The 19,587-nt window shown below is 42.4% G+C and overlaps 1 protein-coding gene across 1 annotated transcript in view; it reads left to right on the plus strand.

Moving 5' to 3' along the window:
* PLCB4 (phospholipase C beta 4) overlaps positions 1 to 19,587 on the plus strand; it is a 318,918-nt gene that overhangs the window by 6,958 nt on the left and 292,373 nt on the right. The window contains exon 2 of the mRNA XM_029911893.1: positions 18,437 to 18,496. The gene's annotated coding sequence lies outside the window, so the exon portion shown is untranslated. The remainder of the gene's footprint in view (positions 1 to 18,436; positions 18,497 to 19,587) is intronic.

Raw genomic sequence — 19,587 nt, forward strand, 5'->3', positions numbered from 1 at the left:
CCGGAGCCCGGGAGGGGAAGTGCCCGGCTGGCGGCGCAGGGTCCGGAGGCATGAGGGCTGCCCGAAGCCGGTAGCGCTCGGGCAGCTCGGCTCTTACAGAGCCCAGGAGTCAGGGAGCACAGCAGCCCCCGGCGCCCGCTCTAAGGTAAGCCAGGGAGTATTTTTCCCCGGACATGTTCGGCATTTTGGAAATTCCCCCCAGAGGGGGGTTTGATTACCAAAAAGCTGGACATGTCCGGGAAAAACTGGACGTATGGTAACCCTAATACTGCCTGTCATTGTGCCACCCTCAGTTGGTCTCTTTGCCACCTGGTCATACACTGGAGTTTTGCATGTGACTGAATTCAGCTGGTCCTGGAACCCTTCTATCCCCAGACCGATACCAGAGCCTGCACATTTGCCTTGGGCCAGTTGGCAATGTGCTCGTGACATGGCTTCCTTTGAGACATGCTGGCGATAGAATCAGATTAATTTGCAAAGAGTAGAAGTTATTTACTGTGAAAACAGCATGCAACTAAGCGCGAGGATCGTTGTACATGTAAATGACCTCTAAGAGCAGACCCCTAGGGTGGAATGCGGGCTGATAACCTAGCCAGGCAAAGGGAGAAGTATTTGCAGATTTGGAACTATTATGGAAATTATCTGCATCCACGCTGGCATTGCACTGGTGGAGAGTGGCATAGAGGAGAAGCACTTGGTGGTTAACTTTGAAACCAGTCTGATTCAAATGGTGGTGCAACACTGGGGGAACTTCTGTGTATGGGCAAGAGTTGTTTTATAGATGTGCTGTGGGTTGGCACACCACATTTCTCTACTGCTGCCAGAGCTTTTGGCTCCATTACATTAAGTAAGAGACCCTCCCTGACCTTCCTGATCTAGGATTGAAAACAGTGCAGCTGCTTGTGTAGATGAGACCAAACCGTTTTCAGTAGTTGCACAGAAAGAGTGACAGAGACCTGCAAATCATTCTTGCCTCTAAAGGTATCTCTTCCACCATTTCCTCCTGCTTCTGAACTTTGGGAAATTTGCATTGTGCTGCCCATATTGCATGTTCTATGCAGCTAAAGCAGAAGATCTAAGTTTGCATTGCTGGTAGTCTGGCATCTTGTACAAGCGGTAAGTTCTTTTAGAAGAAGCCGCGTTTCTTTACAGAAGAAGCCTGTACTAAGGAATTGAAGCCTCCAAAGTAACTTGCTGGAGTCTAGATAGGTTTGGAAGTCCTATATCTTGCTGCCGAGGGTCTTCAGTCTATACGGTGATAAAAGAGCTGCAGCCTGGGGAGGTGAAGGGGCTGAGAGTCCGGGCTCCAGCCCGAGCCCAAACATCGACACTGCAATTTTTAGACCCGTAGCCCGAGCCCAAGTCAGCTGACTTGGGCTCTGAGACTTGGTGCCAGGGTTTTTTTATCGCAGTGTACATGTTAGACAACTGATTTCCATTTCACTGATGCTTCTCCATTTCGCATGCCTAGCCTTCCCCTGACCTGCGGCTTCAGAATATGAGTTTTTAATTGACAATGCTGACATTCCACCAGGTTGGTTTACTTAGTCGTGGATTTTTTTCCCCTGCCTTTCAGAGATAAGTGGTGATTTCAGAACTTGATTGGATTTTTTTTTTTATTCTGCTTTTTCAGGTAAATGGTGATTTCAGAGCTTTGTTGTGACAATTTTTTCTATGGGTAGGTCCCTACCAGCATTTCTACTGCAGGCAACAAGAGTTGGTTGTGTTAAGAGCAGGGCTTCATTTATAAAAATGGGAATCTACAAGGCAAAATAAAAGTTGACATTTGCCATGGCTCTTTGCCACGTGAGCACGTGTATTTTTTAAATGGCAATTCTTGCTGTATTTTAAAACAAATGTTTGGGGAAAATAATGTGTATGAGTAGTTTTGACTCTGTATGAATTACATGACATTAAAAACAGGCAAAACCTTGTTACTGGCAGGAATGATGGTCTTTTAAAAATGATCTTTGTAACACTTAAACATCAAAATCACTTGAATTAATTTGTCAGGGAATATGTGCACTGATTTGTGCCTCTTTGCTTTAGTTGGGCTTTTCCTAGTAGTAGCAAGGGGTTCCTTGAAATCTTAGAGTCCCATTACATTTTCATTTCTGTTCCCATTTAGCCCACCTCTACCCACAATAAAACATTTGTAATTTTCATAATATTCAGTGTATCTCATTGGTGGGATGTCTTGTATGTGGAAACCATCGGTGGGCTTGTCTGGTTTACTAAAATCATGAGAAAACTCTAGTAGCTTTCAATTAATAGTTTGAAATGATTAATTTTAGTGACTAATCTTCAGTGACTCTAGTTAGTACTATGTGCTGTAGGCACAGGCAATGGAAATCTGGAAAAATTGTTTTTCATATTCGAAGGCAGCAGTGACAGGTACACAGGGGATGATATTGCTGGTTTAAATGTTACTTTATACAGATTTAAAAAGTTGGCTGTCTCTCCCATTTTAATTTAGTTTGGGAATATTCTATATGCACTTGCAGAGAAACTTTCATTAATACTCTGTTCTTCATAATGGGGTTGTTTTCTTTGCAAAAATCATTTTAATAGAACAAAATGTAATAAAGATTTTGAGTCATGCAAAATTACCTTGGCATTTCTTTAGCCTCAGTTTTTGGGTTATTTTCTATTTCCATTTTCTTATTAAAGTCTGATGTTTAAAAAAGATAACTTCTTCCTCTTAGCAGCATTTAAATTTAAATACCATAAATAACCTTCATGAGGAATTCAAATATTTTAAACCGGTAATTGGGGGTAACAAAGGGATTGGTTCACACAGTTTCTGATGAAAAGCTGTAGAACCTATTTCTTAGTGTAGGAAGGGGCGAAAATTATCTGAATATGAGAGATCCGTTTTTGCTAACAGGTGTAGGCCTTTGGTGTTTGTTAGGCAAAGCATAATAATAGCAGGATTCACAAAACTTTTAACATCTTGTTCATTCCAAAAAAGGAAGAGTTTGCATGGTGATAATTTCTATTCTAAAACTGTTTAACTTTTGTAATCCATAAAACTGGAATACCAATGGCTAATGTACCCGCTCAGTTGTTTTTTTTCCAGATGTTTGCAAACTTGTCAGGCAGGTGGAGTGGGATGAAAAGAATTGATTCTTTGGTTTTTAAGAGGCGTATTACCCATGTTAAAGAAAGGAAATCAATTGTCAATTAATATTTAAATAATCATTTAAATGAATCATTCCTTAAAGGCAACTGGAAGGTGGACCAAGTCTCCCTATACAATCACTGCTTTTTTATATTGTACGACTTAAATCAAGGAAGCAGAACATATTTTGCTGAACTGAGCAACCTGAAAGTCCAATTGGTATATAGCACTTTTTTCATGAATAAAGTTTTAACAGTAAAATTTGGCTCTATATGATCAACAATATCGATTAGCGTATTCTACATTCTGCTAACCATGTAACCTCAGCCAGTGCTCTAGTATGTAGCCCAATTCTGAGGGCATAATTTGGCCCTGACATGAACAACTTTACACACTAGCATGCCTGCTCTAAGAAGAATGGAACTTCTATGAGAGTCTGCCCTTTGTTGTAGATTTATTGGTATCATGCTGGGGGTTGGATTTCTGAATCTGCGCTTCTGTCAAACGTCCTCATTTAGCCCCAAGCTTTCAAAAGTGCACATGGATTTTGGCTGCCTCTGTGGGTTTTTATTTTTGTTTTTTTTGGATTTCTAACTTCAGGCGTTTTGGGCTTGTTTTCGATTCCGGACTCTTCTACTAACTCATTCTGGACTAGATTGTGAGATAACAGTCAGGCCGGTGTAATGGGCTGCAGAGTATGGCACTGTACGTGGAGTGTCTAGGGAAGGACATTGTGATCTGGTTCATCTGCTGCTCTGGGAGGGAGTAAACCACACCCATGTTTATACCCAGGGCAGTGTATGCTGCCCGATGTGCCAGTGCAGCAATGCCTCCTGGCATGTTGGAGGTAGTGCCAAGTTTCCATCCATTTCCTGCCCTGTTCCATCCCCTCTTGCTCACTTGTGCCAGGGTGAGGTGAGGACATAGTGGATCTGTGGAGCCTGTCTCTACTTCCCTACTGCTACCTCTGTTTATGTTGCTCTGCTAGCCAGGCCACAGTATGGTCCTGTGTGAATTTGGACAAATCACGAAGTCTCTCTGTGCCTCAGGCTTTCCATCTGTAAAATGAGTATAGCGACACTTACCTCATCAGATTTTCATGAGGCTTGGTTAATGCTTGACTGTAAATTGCTTTAACAGCCTCATATGAACGGGGCTACTGGATGTACGTACTATTTAATATCTGTATAATAAGTGCTGCTAATAACTTAGCAGCTGTTTAATGATACACAGCAGCACTGCACGAGAATGTAGGACAGAGAATGAAAAAAGGGAACTGTATTCAATAGAAAACATAGAGGATACATAGAAAAAGTAGAGGATACTTAATTACCTACCTCACAATTAGACATGAGGAAGGAAAACCAACCTGACTCTTGCAAAAAGTGCTATGCGATATGTAATGAAGACAAGAGGCGAGGATGTTTTTCTTGCCTCTCCTCTGAAAGTAAGTGCCTCCAAACAACACAATGACTCTAACACCCTAGCAGGGCATTGGTTCAGGAATGGCTCAGAAGTAAAGTACCATCTGTTGAAGAAATCATCAGCATCTTTTGTTTCCCTTTGGGGGCTCCATGCTCAAGAATTGACCAAGCCAAACCTTTTTTAGCTTGTGAGACCTGATGAGAGAAATCTTTAGTCTGTTCAGATGAAATGCTTCATTTTGCCTTCAGAACTTGTGTTTTGCTGAAAGCGGTGTACTGTATTTTTGACAGCACCATATTGGGTCTATGTCTCATATTATTCCTGCTAAAGCAGTGTTTCTCAAACTGGGGTTGCTGCTTGTGTAGGGAAAGCCCCTGCCGGGTTGGACCGGTTTGTTTACCTGCCCCATCCGCAGGTCCAGGCGATCGCGGCTCCCAATGGCCGCGGTTCGCTGCTCCAGGCCAATGGGAGCTGCTGGAATGGGCGCGGGCCGAGGGACTTACTGATATGATGCACAGCAGTCTTCTTAAAGGTGAAGTGACCAAGGAAATGGATGCACATACTTGCAGCATATCTACAAATATTTGCTAAAGTACAGGCACAATGTAAACATCAGAATTTAGGAATGCTATGTAGGTTGGAATCATCCTTGAGGATTCTCATTCCATATTCTGAACTGTAAGATCTCTGAGGCAAGTACTATATTTGTGTTATTTATTACACATCACTTAGAAGAACAGGGCCCTTGCTCTTTTTATTTTTATTTTTTATTTTTTGGGGGGTCTTTAAGTACTATCGCAGTAGAGGTAGTAAATACATTGCTTTGAAGCTTAGGACAGATTCCACATATTCTGTGCAAGTTAAAGGATAACAGTACCTATGTTGTTCAGATCAGCAAGCTGAAACTTCTAAAGATAAGCAGCTCTCAGCATGAACAGAACAATTGGGTGTCTTGAAATTCGAGGTATCTGGGATTTCCTTTTCAGCACCATATGGGTTACAGGAGTTTATGGCCATGTATGTTAGCAAAAGGAAAGGAATCCTATTCAACTTTTTCTTGACTATGCTATGCAAATTAAAATAGTACAAACTCAGGGATATGAACAATACCACATCTGGGCAAACCATCAGGAGTGCAGCAAAATTTAGGGGACGAGGCATTGCCTAAACTAGTTGAACTTACATTTCACATGCTACTAAAGGCCCCTACAGGTTTCCTTCATTAGGAAACCAACCCGATTTTGGTTTGACTTATGGTCCAGTAATTGCAGAGCTACAGTATCTTTGGGCTTGGGAAATACAGTCTGGGATATTGCATTTATGGAGCAGTCGAATGTTTTGTGACCCTGGGCTTCTGGCACAAATGTAAAAGTGCTTCACGCAGTGTTAGTTCTAGCTCTGAGGATTCCCTTTGTAAACTTTCAAGTTGGAACATAACTCAGGAGCACATTCAATCTGTGTTTGGCAACAGGAACGAGACAGTTAGAATCAGCAGCACATGCTTAAAGGGACAACATCAGTTTGAAATCAAGTCTGAACAATGAGTTAAAATACCATCCAATACTGAACCTGCCACTGAATCCCCGTTCCAATTTTAGTTGCTTTACAGTCACATTTTTCTACTTTTTAGGAATGTTTTTTCTCTTCCGTGTTGTGTTAAAGATCCACAAAAATGCTGGGTACTGATTAAATAACTACACAGGGGAAACAGTACAACTGACAGGCACAAAATGCAGTTAGATAAAGTAAACAAACTAGAAAAAATATTTTTCCCCTCAAAGCCCTTTCAGCTACAGTAAGGTTCTGTGCTATTTAAAACATTATGTATTTGTATTGTTATAAAGCCAAGGAGCCCCAGTCAAGAATTAAAGCCCCATTTTGCTAGGCACTGGATATGCATAGGTACTCCTTGCCTCAAAGATCTTACAGTCTTAAGTGTAGGATAAGGCAACAAGTATATACTCCTGATGGACAGAGGGAGCAAAAGGGAACAATGAGACAATCAGAAAAGTAATAAGGAGCAGTCAGAGCAGACCAGCTGCCTCGCCATTGGATTCCATAGTACATGTGAACAAATTTCAGCCAGAAATGTTATTTTTAAGTTGATGGCATTCCTTTAAATGTATCCTTAGGTCCAGGGCTAGCTATTGGCTGGAAACTGCCTGGAGCAGGCTACCTTAAAAAAGAATTTTGTTTGAATGACGTCTTCAGGATCAAGCCCAGTGTGTTTGCACAGTGAGGATGTGCTGCATAGATGTGTAACACCCAGTTCTGTTTGCTGAACAAATAAGAAATTAAACTGATGGCTCGTGCTTTGTTCGTTTATAGGGATCAGCAGACAGTGAGAAAATCTGGCTGGATAGACCTGACCTGAAGATTTCATACACAGAAATATCTTCAGAGTTTTTAAGAAAAGGTGTTGTGCTTACTGTTTAATATTTAAATACCATGCTAAATATTTAATATACTTTAAGATTCTTCCTGTGAATTTTAACCCAGCAGTAATACAGGAATATTGTTTATTACTTTCCATATTGCTAGTTCACAGTAATGGCACTTTTAGCAGGTTGATGACTGTCAGGCTCAGAAATAGCAATACGATAAAATTATTCTGAAACACATTTTCGTGGTTTATTCATGGTAGGAATTGCTTTTTTGCATGTCAGACTGCTGACCAGAGCAAAATGTGTTTACTTGGAACTGGATATACATTCTGGGTGAAAAAGACATGTTCTCGTAGACTTGTATGGAAAGAAAAGAAAATTAGTTTGGTTTAACCCAGTTGTTATTTAATTTCAACTTTGTGTAGAATCCATTTAAATAAAAATTTCTGGCAGCTCTGTCTTCTGATGGACATTATAAAGTAATGTCACTTAGAGTCAGACTCCTATGAAATCAGTCTTCGTTGTCAGGGGTGGGTGGTTGGGTGGGGGGTGGGAATGGAAACAACACACATGTATTAAACTAAATTTTACTGCGTTCCCTTTGCCATTGTTGAAAATATTTGTTTGAATAAAACTTCCTTTCACCAGCTCCTCCGGGATCCTCCAGTGAAGTAATAATTCTGTGCTGTACTATTCTGCTGGCATGAAAATTATTATAAATTCACCACTGTGTGATCTGATAAGAGGGGCCAGGAGGGAGGAAGCCCGACAGTTTAGAATTAGCAAAGATAATCTAAAAAAAAGTGAAAGCTGAATGAATTTCTCTGATACCTTTGAAAATGTTCACCAGCATTAAAGCTTCTCTGGATGAAAATGCCTAATATGGTCATGTGTGTTCTGCCCATTATATTAGGGTACAGAAAGGCACAGGTATTCCATACCAGTGTCCTGTTCAATGTGACTCTGTACACTGCTATGTATCCTGAATGATAAATGTCATGTAGTATTCCCATTAAACATTAAAAGGGAAAAATAATTCTGCTTAATCCTTCTCTTTCACTGTCAGTACTAGATAGAAGGTAGGGGTAATGGAAAATTTAGATCAGAACATGCCACGTTACAATGGCTGCTGGCCTACATTTCCAAGTATGAACCCAGATGAACATTCAGTCTTTGGAATACAGGAGCATCCCGAACAGAACTCCTGAGCGGTGATAAAGATAAAGATTACCCTGTACGTGCAGAGTTTTCTCGGGAAACTCTAGCTACTGCACTTTATTTTAGTGCCTGAAACTTCCTACAGCAAGGGCCGGATCCAGCCCCCACTTCGGTTGCTGAGGAGCAGTCTTGTGCTATGGATCTGGTGTGGTTCCACTGACTAAGGCTGGCCAGTTGGCTGAAGTAGCCCTATGCAGAATGGCTGTGCATCCTCGAGGGAGGATTCTTTCCCTTCCTATCCTATCACTTACCCTAGTGCCTAGCCTGTCCACATCTCCCCAACACCTGACCTGGCCAGTCAGGCTGGGCACTAGGGTCTGGATTTGTCCCTAAGTGACTGTCTGCTTCAAATGCATTATGAGTCACCTTAACTTCACTCTTGGCTGTGTTGTAGTTTTTTCATAAAAATATTGAATTTCCTTGGCCAAAGCAGAATTAAAGCATTTGCACTTAAATGAGCTGGGATTGTTTGTAGTGCTCATAAGTGAAGCCTTGGATTGTTACCTAACTTTCTTTTTTCAATGACTAATTTCATAGATTTTTGAATTGCGTTTTTTAGGATAATTTTGGTTCTAAAGAACGACTACAGATACTCTATAAAAATCAATGGTTTTTTTTTTAAATTTGGCTTTAGCAAGTGTAAATAGAATATTTTATTTACTCTTGTACTAGTTGGTGCCCATCTGTAGAGCTTTAGTACAGTGTGTAAGAAAAGTAATTTGACATATGGCTGGAATATAAGGAAAAGTAGAGAGAAGAGTGCATTCCTATAGTTCTTATGCCTAAAGACAAAAGATCCTTTATCTTATTCATTATTTTTACCTTTATTTACATTAATTGTCTGAATATACGTCTTTGGGAAATTTTAGAAATAAAATGTTAGCCTGTATTTCTGAGGTTTGTTGAAAGTGTATTAGGATCAGAGTTTGTGGCATTGCAGTTTTGTTTATTTTACACAAAAGAGGATCTTACTTATTGCCTGCTTTAATTATTACATTTTGAGTGATAAAAATAATCCATTTATTTTAGAAAAATATTAAAAATCCATAAGACAGTAATGGTTTGCTTATAAACGTCATTAAAAAGGATGCAATCACTGTCATTACAGTCAGTCTGCTTTTCAGTAAGAATAATCCTAAAATTCTAGCCCATCTGGAGAGCCATTAAAAATCCTTTTTCCTGTGGAACTAATCTGGATGTGTCATGCAACCAGTCCATAACCCATTCTGTATAGATATCCAGAGTAGCTTTTGTTTTTCAGATCGATCGTATGCACCCTGATCCTGCTCTGAGAAATGTGCAGCAAGCGTGTGTGTGTGTGTGTGTGTGTGCGCGTGCTGTATGTGTTATGTTAATTGCAAGATCGGTGCCAAGCTGTCCAAATGGCAGTACCCACCGGCTATACAGTTTTTTTTTTTTTACTGGTAAGGCAGTTTGCTTACTTCACACAATGTGCCTGAGCACATATGTCCTTTGTACAGCCATAGGTGGTTTATGAAAGTGGAGTTTTCTATTGATTCTATCACTGTATTCCTTTTGGCAAAAGCAGACAACATTCAGCTTTTTAATGTCAGTTTAGAATAGCCACTCTTAAACTGGTTCTGCCGAGGTAGAAACTACAGTCTGTACAAGGAAATGTAAAAAAGGACTTGTCATGCAGAGTAACTTCAACCATCATAAAAAGAACAGGAGTACTTGTGGCACCTTAGAGACTAACAAATTTATTAGAGCATAAGCTTTCGTGGGCTACAACCCACTTCTTCGGATGCATATAGAGTGAAACCATCATGTCATTTGTCATCTACACTGTGTCATATGACTGATACTCAGTTAAGTGGGAAAATATCTGACTGTGATATTACTTGATCCAGATCCTGTATACAGGGATGCAAGGTTGCGTAGATTCATAGATTTTTTAGGGCTAGAAGAGATTATTAGGTTATCTAATCTGACCTCCTATATATCACCGGCAATTACATTTCACTTAGTTACACCTGTGTTGAGTCCATTAACTTAATTGATTAAGCATATCTGGAAAGGCATCCACTTTCTATTTGAAGACATCAAGAGATAGAGAATCTACCACCTCCCTTGGCAGTTTGTTCCAATGGTTACTCACCCTCACTGTTAAAAAGGTGTGCCTTATTTTTGCATACAAGGAATACAGTGAAACAAACTGAATTTGATGTCTGCATATGAAAACACAGCACTCTGGATGATTGAGTAAAGCGCAGTTCAACCCTGAAAAATGACTTAGCAAAAATGTCTGCAGTGTTGTTGTAACCGTGTTGGTCTGAGGATATTAGAGAGACAAGGTGGGTGAGGTAATATCTTTTATTGGACCAACTTCTGTTGGTGAGAGAAACAAGCTTTTGAGCTACACAGAGCTCTTCTTCAGGTCTAGGAAAGGTATTCTGAGCATCACAGCTAAATATAAAGTGGAACAGATTGTTTAGCAGAGGTAGTTAGCTCATATTCTAAGGGACCGTTCAAGGTGGAGTGGTCCGTTAACACATCTGCAGTCACAGGACAAAAAAAAAAAAAGGAAAAAAAAAGGGGGGGGGCGTGTTAGTGGTTGTTGTAGATTGTTGTAATAAGCCATAAATCCAGTGTATCTGTTCGGTCCATGATTTATAGTGTCTAGCTAAGTTATGAATTTAAGCTCCCAGGCTTGTCTGTTGAAAGTGTTTCGCAGGTTTCCTTTGGGGATTAGGACTGATAGGTCAGATATAGAGTGATGGCTTTGTGAAAAGTGTTCACCCACAGGTGATGCGGCGTTTTTGTCTTTTATTATTTTCCTGTGTGAGTTCATTCAAGAGTGTAGAGATTGTCTAGTTTCATCCACATAGTTGCTGTTGGGGCATTTAGTGCCCTGGATAAAGTACTCCACATGTTGTCATAGGCATGTGTAGGACCCATGATCTTGGCAGGTGTGTTGTGGGGGGTGCTGATCATTGTAGCAGCGGAGAAATGTCTGCTGGTTTTGCATGTGTTTTTCTGGCAGGGTCTGACGCCACTTTGAGCAAATGTGTCCTGATCTGTGGGGAGCTTGCTTATGATGATGAACTTGGAGAGTTTGGGGAGCTGTTTGAAAGCCAGAAATGGGGATTCAGGAAAGATTTTTGTCATTGAGTATAGGTTGACCTGCTCCAAAACAGAAATAAAACCTCCTCCAACTTCACACCCCTAGCTGTCACCTACCACTCCACACTGGAACTTATACAGGGTATCATCAAATAGCTGTAACCCTGGTGCATTATCACCAGTAACAGAGGTGGTTCAGGCCAAATTGTGTACTTGGCTACTATTAAGTGCCCCTCTGTTTTTGACTTCTTCGGATGTGAGGGCCAGGAGACAAAGAAGTGTCTGGCGTTACGCAAGTGTGTATGTCTTTCTCCTTCTGGGTCAGATGCTACAATTTGCTTACCTTCTTGGAGGACAACCAGAGCTCATGCCACCAGTGGTAGCCAGCCCAATGCCCTAATAAGTCTGGTTTGTGCTGAGGCCTTTTGGTTTTGTGTGTGGGCGAGGACATGGCTGAGTCTCTGGGTTAATACTTGAAATATTCCAAATGACTCAAGTCGCGCAGGACTTTGAACCTGAGGAAGTAATTGATATATGTGTGTAGAATGTGTCACAGATGACAGACCAATGTTCCTGGTAACCCTTCATTGCAGGAAGAAACTGAAGTTTCTCCAAAGCTGCATATAAAACTGTGAGGAGCTCAGCTTTGTGAAAGCCGTAAGCTCCCCTGAAAGCAAAATCTGGCAGTGTCTGTCTTTGGCCTGGTCCACACTAACCCCCCACTTCGAACTAAGATACGCAACTTCAGCTACGTTAATAACGTAGCTGAAGTCGAAGTACCTTAGTTCGAACTTAACGCGGGTCCACACGTGGCAGGCAGGCTCCCCCGTCGACTCCGCGTACTCCTCTCGCGGAGCAGGAGTACCGGCGTCGACGGCGAGCACTTCCGGGATCGATCCGGGATTGATTTATCGCGTCTAGACAAGACGCGATAAATCGATCCCAGAAGATCGATTGCTTACCACCGGACCCGGAGGTAAGTATAGACGTACCCTTTGAATAAGGGTTGGTAAGAAGCAGAATGGTGACTTAACGTGGTTTTAGTGAGGGAGATTTCCTGGCCACGGGCCTTGTACCAGCTGGCACCACTTTATCAAAGAACTAGCAGTGAGTAGACAGAGCGTATCTTGGGTCCATAAGGTCATTAACAGAGAAACTGTAAAGGAAGAGTGTGTGTATCTGGTGAAAATTGTCTTGGCCGTTTTGGGAACATTGACCGTCTATATACTCAAGTATAGGAATAGGGAAAGGACTGGCTGTATGACCTGATGGATCTTTTATTTTTGCCTGTGTAATATGGGACATTGCCAGAGCTGATTTTTAGGGTTATATATGGGTATGTGATATCTGCAATCCTTATTAATGTCCTACAGCAGGGGTCGGCAACCTTTCAGAAGTGGTGTGCCGAGTCTTCATTTATTCACTCTAATTTAAGGTTTCGCGTGCCAGTAATACACTTTAACGTTTTTAGAAGGTCTCTTTCTATAAGTCTATAATATAGAACTAAACTGTTGTATGTAAAGTAAATAAGGTTTTAAAAATGTTTAAGAAGCTTCATTTAAAATTAAATTAAAATGCATAGCCCCCCGGACTGGTGGCCAGGACCTGGGTGGTGTGAGTGCCACTGAAAATCAGCTCACGTGCCACCTTCGGCACGCGTGCCATAGGTTGCCTACCCCTGTCTTACAGCCATAGATGTTTAGCTTGTCTGTCCACATTATCCCAAAGAAACTCCGGAAAGAATACCAGGCCAATTGGATTAGATTTGTAGCTTTAAGTGACCAGGATGTAACCCTCTCTCTCCCTCTTCCTGTCTACTGTGGGTCCAGCCTTTCCATTTCCGGAAGAATCCCTCCTGCTTTTCCGCAAATCCTGGGCCCAGTGCGCAGTGCTACGCTGTGCAATCATGGGATTAGTTCTGCAGTGTGCCATGGGATCCATTTGCAAGGCCCACTAAGTCAGCCGCCCTTCATAATTCAAGCTCCAGAGATGCTGAGATGGATAGGCTGCTGTCAGGAGGCTTAAATTGAATGGGTCTGGCCATGATTTCCAGCTAGCGATGGTTGGCTGTTTGCTTCCAGAGCCTTAGATGGGCTACTGGTTATCTAGGGATGGGAATCCTCATACTTCAGCTATGCAATGCTATGTGTTGTGTAAGATTGAGAGAGAAATGTATTTAATGAGGCACAATGTGTGCTCTGTCTTCAAAGCTACAAATCTAATCCAGTTGGCCTGGCATTCTTTCCAGAATTTCTCTGGGATAATGTGGACAGACAAGCTAAACATCTATGGCTGTAGGACATTAATAAGGATTGCAGATATCACATACCCATATATAACCCTAAAAATCAGCTCTGGCAATGTCCCATATCACACAGGCAAAAATAAAAGAACCATCAGGTCATACTGCCGGTCCTATCCCTATTCCTATGCCCGGTGCCGCCTTTAGTACACGGTATTCAAGCCGTCCTCTTAAGACAGAACATGAATTTTCTCATAGGCTTTTCCGTAGCACTCTAGTATCTGAGTGCTTCACAAACATGAATTCATTTAACTTCACAACTCCACATTTTACAGATGGGGAGCTGAGGGCACAGACAGATTAAGGTCAAAAGTTTCCACTATTTCTGAATGCCTAAACTGAGATGCCTGGCACATAATTTTACAGCATATTTAGGTGTCTGTAGCCCTATATGTGTTCAAAGCACAGCTCCCATTGAGTTCAGTTATAAGCTGTGAGTGCTCAACAATTCTGCAATGCAGACCCCAGGGTCTCAAGTCAGGCGCCTAGAAAATGAGGAACACATAGTTACTGACCACCTTTGAAGAGCTTGGTATGTAGCAAGATATATAGGGTCAACTTATTTGTCCCTCCGTATTTTATTTTTCTTTATGGCATGAGAGAATTGAGAACCTTACTTAGGTCATGTCCATGTCTGCACTGACTTTACAACCAACGGTGGTGTGAGGATAAACTTGAAGTAGCAGCTGTGGGCTGTTCCGGCCACTGAAATCCATGGTCACTCGGCATTTCCATGAGTGCAACTGAGTCTTGAATCTGGTTCAAAGTCCTTGCTCCAAAGAGTTTACCATCTCACTAAAAAGACCATTGAAGTTTCTGAGCAGAAACAAGCTTCTGAAAAATACTAAACTGGTGAAAGATAGACTTTATTTCTATTTGTACAAAGAAACAGAAGCTGAAAAATTTTTTTTTCATTAAACTTTCCAACATGTCAGTCAGGGCCGAAATGGAACATTCGAAATTTCAGACCCAAAGGTAATTTTCCCCCAGAAAGGCTATAAATGACTGATGTTAGGAGTTTGGGGACAAATTCTGCTTTGTTATATACATTAAGTCTGGAGTAATGCAAGTGACTTTGATGGATTTACCCTGGATTTACACTGGTATAACTGAGTTGAATTTGGCCCAGAATCTCTAGATGCAGAATAAAAATATCCATCATGTATCTTACAAACTGTTGGAATGATCTGTTTATATATTAAGATATTATTGTTATGTCTTGCATCGTTTTCCCCACAGCAGCATGTTTTGAGTAGTGAGTTAATTATTCTGTGCTGTGAGCTGATTTCACTTGTCCCTAGAAACAACTGTAGAAACTGGGTTAGTCTTCTGTGTGTGATTGTGCAGTAGTGAGACCAATATAAAGGTGCATTGGGTAAGCAGAGAAATTGGATCTATTTTTTTTTTAAGTAAAGCAAGCTTTTGTTTTCTTTTACTGGAAGAACACATTGTCAATATTTAGTGAAAACGGAACAACCAACCCCCTCAACAGTTGTCCCCTCAGACTCAGTTTATATTTCTGGAATGGTTTCAATTCTGGTGCAGCTTGGAGAGAATTCAGTGTAGTCTTCAATCAAGTGATTTACTGTTATTAACAACGCAGCCTAAAATCATTGTAACCAACACAAGTGCAGGGTATGACTGTGAGGTGCTGTGGTACAGTTCTCCTTGCATACCTGGCATGGTGGTCTGTGTACCATCAGCCTAGAGGCAAACACTGTAGGCACTCCACGATTATGTAATTATTATTGTAGAATCTAGAGTCCTAGTGAAAGACCAGGACTCCGGTGTGCTAGGTGCTGTACGTTATTATGATCACTAATTGTGTGCATTATGGTGGTGCAAGAGCCAACCGAGAATGGGGCCCCATTGTGCTAGGTGCTGTACAGAAACAGTCGTGGCGCTTACAGTCTGAATAGACCACACAGATTGAGGGCAGGGGAAGCGGTAGAACTCCCAAGCAGAGTGAGCAATGTGATGGTAGCAAATGGCATGTTAGTTCCATGATTTTTTGGGGGGAGGGTGGGTTTAGTTAGGCGGGGATCAGCTCGAAGGGAAGGGGCTAAGGGAGACAGAGGGGGAGCAGAAGGTAGGAGAGGCAGGTGTGGAACGAAGCTGAGGCAAAGAGTTGGAGCTGCTCCTATCCCTATGGCTGGAGACTGTGGCTGGCTGCGGTTCTCCCTCAAGGTTGCATAGCTTGGTGGAGGGAAGGCATCGTTTGTATCTTAGTGCCCCCTGCAGTCGGGGCATGATGCTCTAGCCCCTGGTGGCTTCCCATAAACACTTGGAGTAGCAGAGGCTACTTTTACTACAGCTGCCAGAAATAAAAGGTGCAGATGTCCCCAGGCTCAGTGCTTTAACGGTTACAACAAAAAGTCAACCCAGCAGTCCCTCATTCAGCCTCTAGGGGCAGTCCAATCCTGGGGTATAAAGGCAAGAGTCTCCTTGGGATCCCTCCATGCTGAACTCCTGCGGAGGGTAAATCTCTGCCCAGCCTGCCAGTCACAGCTCTTCGGTTGCCCAGACTTTCCTCCGCAGCCGCGCTGCTGCTCTTGCTGTCACATAGCCTCTGGCCGTCTCCTGAGAGTGGTCACCTCTGCCACTTAGGGTGTCGTTCTATTTACCTTTGGCATTACGGCACTCTCTGCTGGCTGGATATTGAACTAGGTAACCCAGGGTCCTCTGCCACCACACTATTGTGCATGGTTAAGCAGTTTCGAATGAGTGATATTCACTTAGAATGCAGTGTTATTCATTTCAGCAAGATGTATAGTGAACAAAAATGTGGGGGCAGATGTCTAATAGTCACAACTGCCTGCAAAATATAGACTAGCCAGCAGCCTCATTCTTAGAGCAATTTCGAGGAGATTCTGGTCATCATGCGCTCCCAGATCTGGCCACTTTGGTGTTAAATAGTTAAAAATGTAATAATAGTGAAAAAATGTAAACAATTATTAGAACTGGATAGGATAAATGATAAACAGTCATAGGTCTTCTTTTTTATATCACTTTCTTTTCCTCAAGATTTTGAAAGGCCCCAGCTCAGAATTAGGCCCAACAACATGCCAAGTGGCTACAATGACTTTTGTGATTTAATTTTTTTTTGCTTTGTAGAAAAAGATTAAATTAAAAGAGAGGAAGAAGTAGGCTTTGTACAATTATTTAGGAGTTATTAATACAGATTTATTGGGAGTCATTACAGTGAACTGTATTAATCTGTTTAAACATGACTGGAAATAAATATTTTAGCAGATTCTAAACTGTGTGTTATTTACCTAGATCACTTCAGATAACATCATGGTCTCATCTAAATCCAGATTCAGACAGTTTTTTGAAAAGAGATTTTCCTTTTTCCCCTTCCCACCCCTATTCCTTTAATTCCTTCCGTGTCTTCTTACTCCAGGAATTACCCCCATATGAGTGTTCATTGTATTTTGAGCTCTCCAGCGTGTGCATGATTTAGATGTGCAAATCAGTATGGTGCATTTGTTGTTGGACTGTTTTTTTTTTTTTTTATAAACTAACAACAAAACAAAAGCAATTTACAATATTCGTATAGGGTGAAATTCACTAGATTTGTGCAAATCCCTCCTCACCGCTTAAACCCTGAGTTTGTGCAAGAGATTGCAAGGGCTTAGTTTCACCCAGTAAGCAATGAAACTACTGTGTGGGGTATACTGCAGATAGTTAAAATATTAAAATGTGATCGGTAGTTACTGAAGGCTCAGTCGGGAGCCTGGCTGTTCTCCCGTATGAGGGAGTAAGGGGGTGGAGTGAGCCACTTTACTGTCCTGTGCTGCATTCCTATGGGCTGCTAATTCTTTTCCCACACAAGTGGGTGGGGAGCAGGGCCGGCTCTGGCTTTTTGGCTGCCCCAAGCAAAAAAAAAAAAAAAGCGGCGGGGCCGGAGCCAGGGTGCAGGGGGACTCCCTGCACGGCAGATGTGCCCCGGCTAGCGGGGGGAGGAGGAGGGAGTGGGGAGGGAAGAGAGAGAAGGAGCGCTGCCAGGGCTTCAGCGGGGCGCTGCCACGCGACCTCGCCACCTGCCGGGAGGGCTCTGCGCTGCTCCGGTCGGCTGGGAGGGAAGGACGCGGGCTGCCTTGCCGGGCTTGCTGCAGGGCGCTCCCGTCCTCCGCGCCGCCGCCCCCTACAGGGCGGCCGGAGCGGAACACCACAAAAAAAAAGAAAAAGAAAAAAAGAAAAAGCGGCCGTGCCGCCCTAGCACTGGGCGGAATGCCGCCTCCTACAAGCTGCCACCCCAAGCACCAGCTTGCTCGGCCGGTGCCTGGAGCCGGCCCTGGTGGGGAGTGGTCTGCCAGGTGTGGGAGCGGATGGAGCCTTAGTTCCATCCCCCTCTAGCGTATTTGCTTGTGCTGCACAGTCACTTTATATCCTGCCCTAGAGCAAGGGGGAGGCAGGGATTGTGAACCTCGGAGTTGAAATCAGATGATTCCTGTCCTGCTTCTGGGTCAGCACAGCTACGCACTGTTGAGCATCATTATAAGGTTACAGTCTGGCCTAAATGTTTTGGAAAAAACTGATACAACATGTCAAAGACTCACCCATAGGCTATGGCTCACATTTTGTTTTTGTTTTGATAACCACTGCATAAGGGAATTTCCAAGTAAAATTAACACCAATCAACAATGTTTTGATGCAAACTGCAATACTGCACATAGTCTCATCCAGTGGGGGGGAAATGTTTTCGAATAATCTATTGTATTTTGTTAGGATAAGCGCAGACTAGTTTTTTAATTTGTATAAGCGATGACTGTTCTTTGAATTTGCTGTTTTTAAAATAGGCACGATGTTCTATTATATATTTAATTTACAGCTTTGAGAACTTTCATGTGTAGTATCTTTGTTTCTGAAAAAACATCTCTTTTGTTTTTTGCTTTTTAGGGGAAAGCAGCAATTTCTCCACCATGGAAACCTCTACAAAGTGATCGTTGGTTTACAAAGGTAGATGTCTTTTCTTTTTTTGCTTCTTTTTAGCATTTTTTTTATACTGTGTTTGTAGACGACTCCAGTTCAAAATATAGCTTAATGCGGCTATGCCATGTGGTTCATGTTAGTAGAAAATGGAACTTATTCCAGAGCAAAGAATGGCCGTTTGGAAATGAGAACCATAAAGCTCAATGAGCATGGACACACCATTTGCTTTTTTGGCAAAGTGGCTGCAAATTTACTGAGCCTTAAAATATCTCCTAAAAGCAACCGGTCCTGACAGTGGTGAATGGGGGCGGAGGGCAAGTGCTACAGATGTCCCCAAATTGTCTAGGCTGTCAGTGCCTCCTCCGCTTTTTTGATTCTCAAATCCATAGCATCCTAACATTTCCTGGGCTTACTAGACCCATCTTATTCCCAGGCCCGAGCAAGCCACTTCATGAAGCAACCACCAGGCCTCATTCAAGTGTCAAATGTACAGGAAAGGGGCATTAACCCTCCTCTGTGCGCTTGTGAGCACCTGCCACTCCTGATGGTTAATTTTATCTCCACGTAGGGAAAAATCTCACCTGTGCTGCTAGCCTTGAATATTGCTGGTGTGCCCCACCAGCAGCCAGGATTTTACCATATTTGCTCCCAACATCCAAGAGATGTATGCCATCTGGGCATAACGGTCAGAGGCAGTTCCGAGCAAGGCTGTCCTGCTTCAACGACTGGTTCCTGGCTGAGTAGGCCAAAAACTCAGACCACCACCACCAGTCTGTCAGGTGTTGCCAAACTGTGTGTAACAGCAGGTCACGTGATACCAGCGCACGTGGTGGAATTGCCTCCTCCGCATAAACTGATCCGTGTGGCTGAAGTGGGCCCCTTTGATGTCTGTCCATGATCATATCAGTGTGCATAAGCAGGGGGAAGATGCTCCACATGCGAGTTGAATGTAGAACTTATTTCAGTGCAAAGAATGGTGAAATATTTGTGATTGAGTGTGAAATAGAGATATTTTATTTTTGATGTTTCTGCAGTTAAGAAATGTGTAACAGCTTCACCCCGTGAGGCTCTTCTGGCATCTGATGGATACTGAGGTGGTTCCTTAGACTATAAAGGCA

The sequence above is a fragment of the Terrapene carolina genome, unplaced genomic scaffold (assembly GCF_002925995.2).
Source record: "Terrapene carolina triunguis isolate 2854851 unplaced genomic scaffold, T_m_triunguis-2.0 Scaffold132, whole genome shotgun sequence".
In the NCBI taxonomy this organism is placed as follows: Eukaryota; Metazoa; Chordata; order Testudines; family Emydidae; genus Terrapene; species Terrapene triunguis.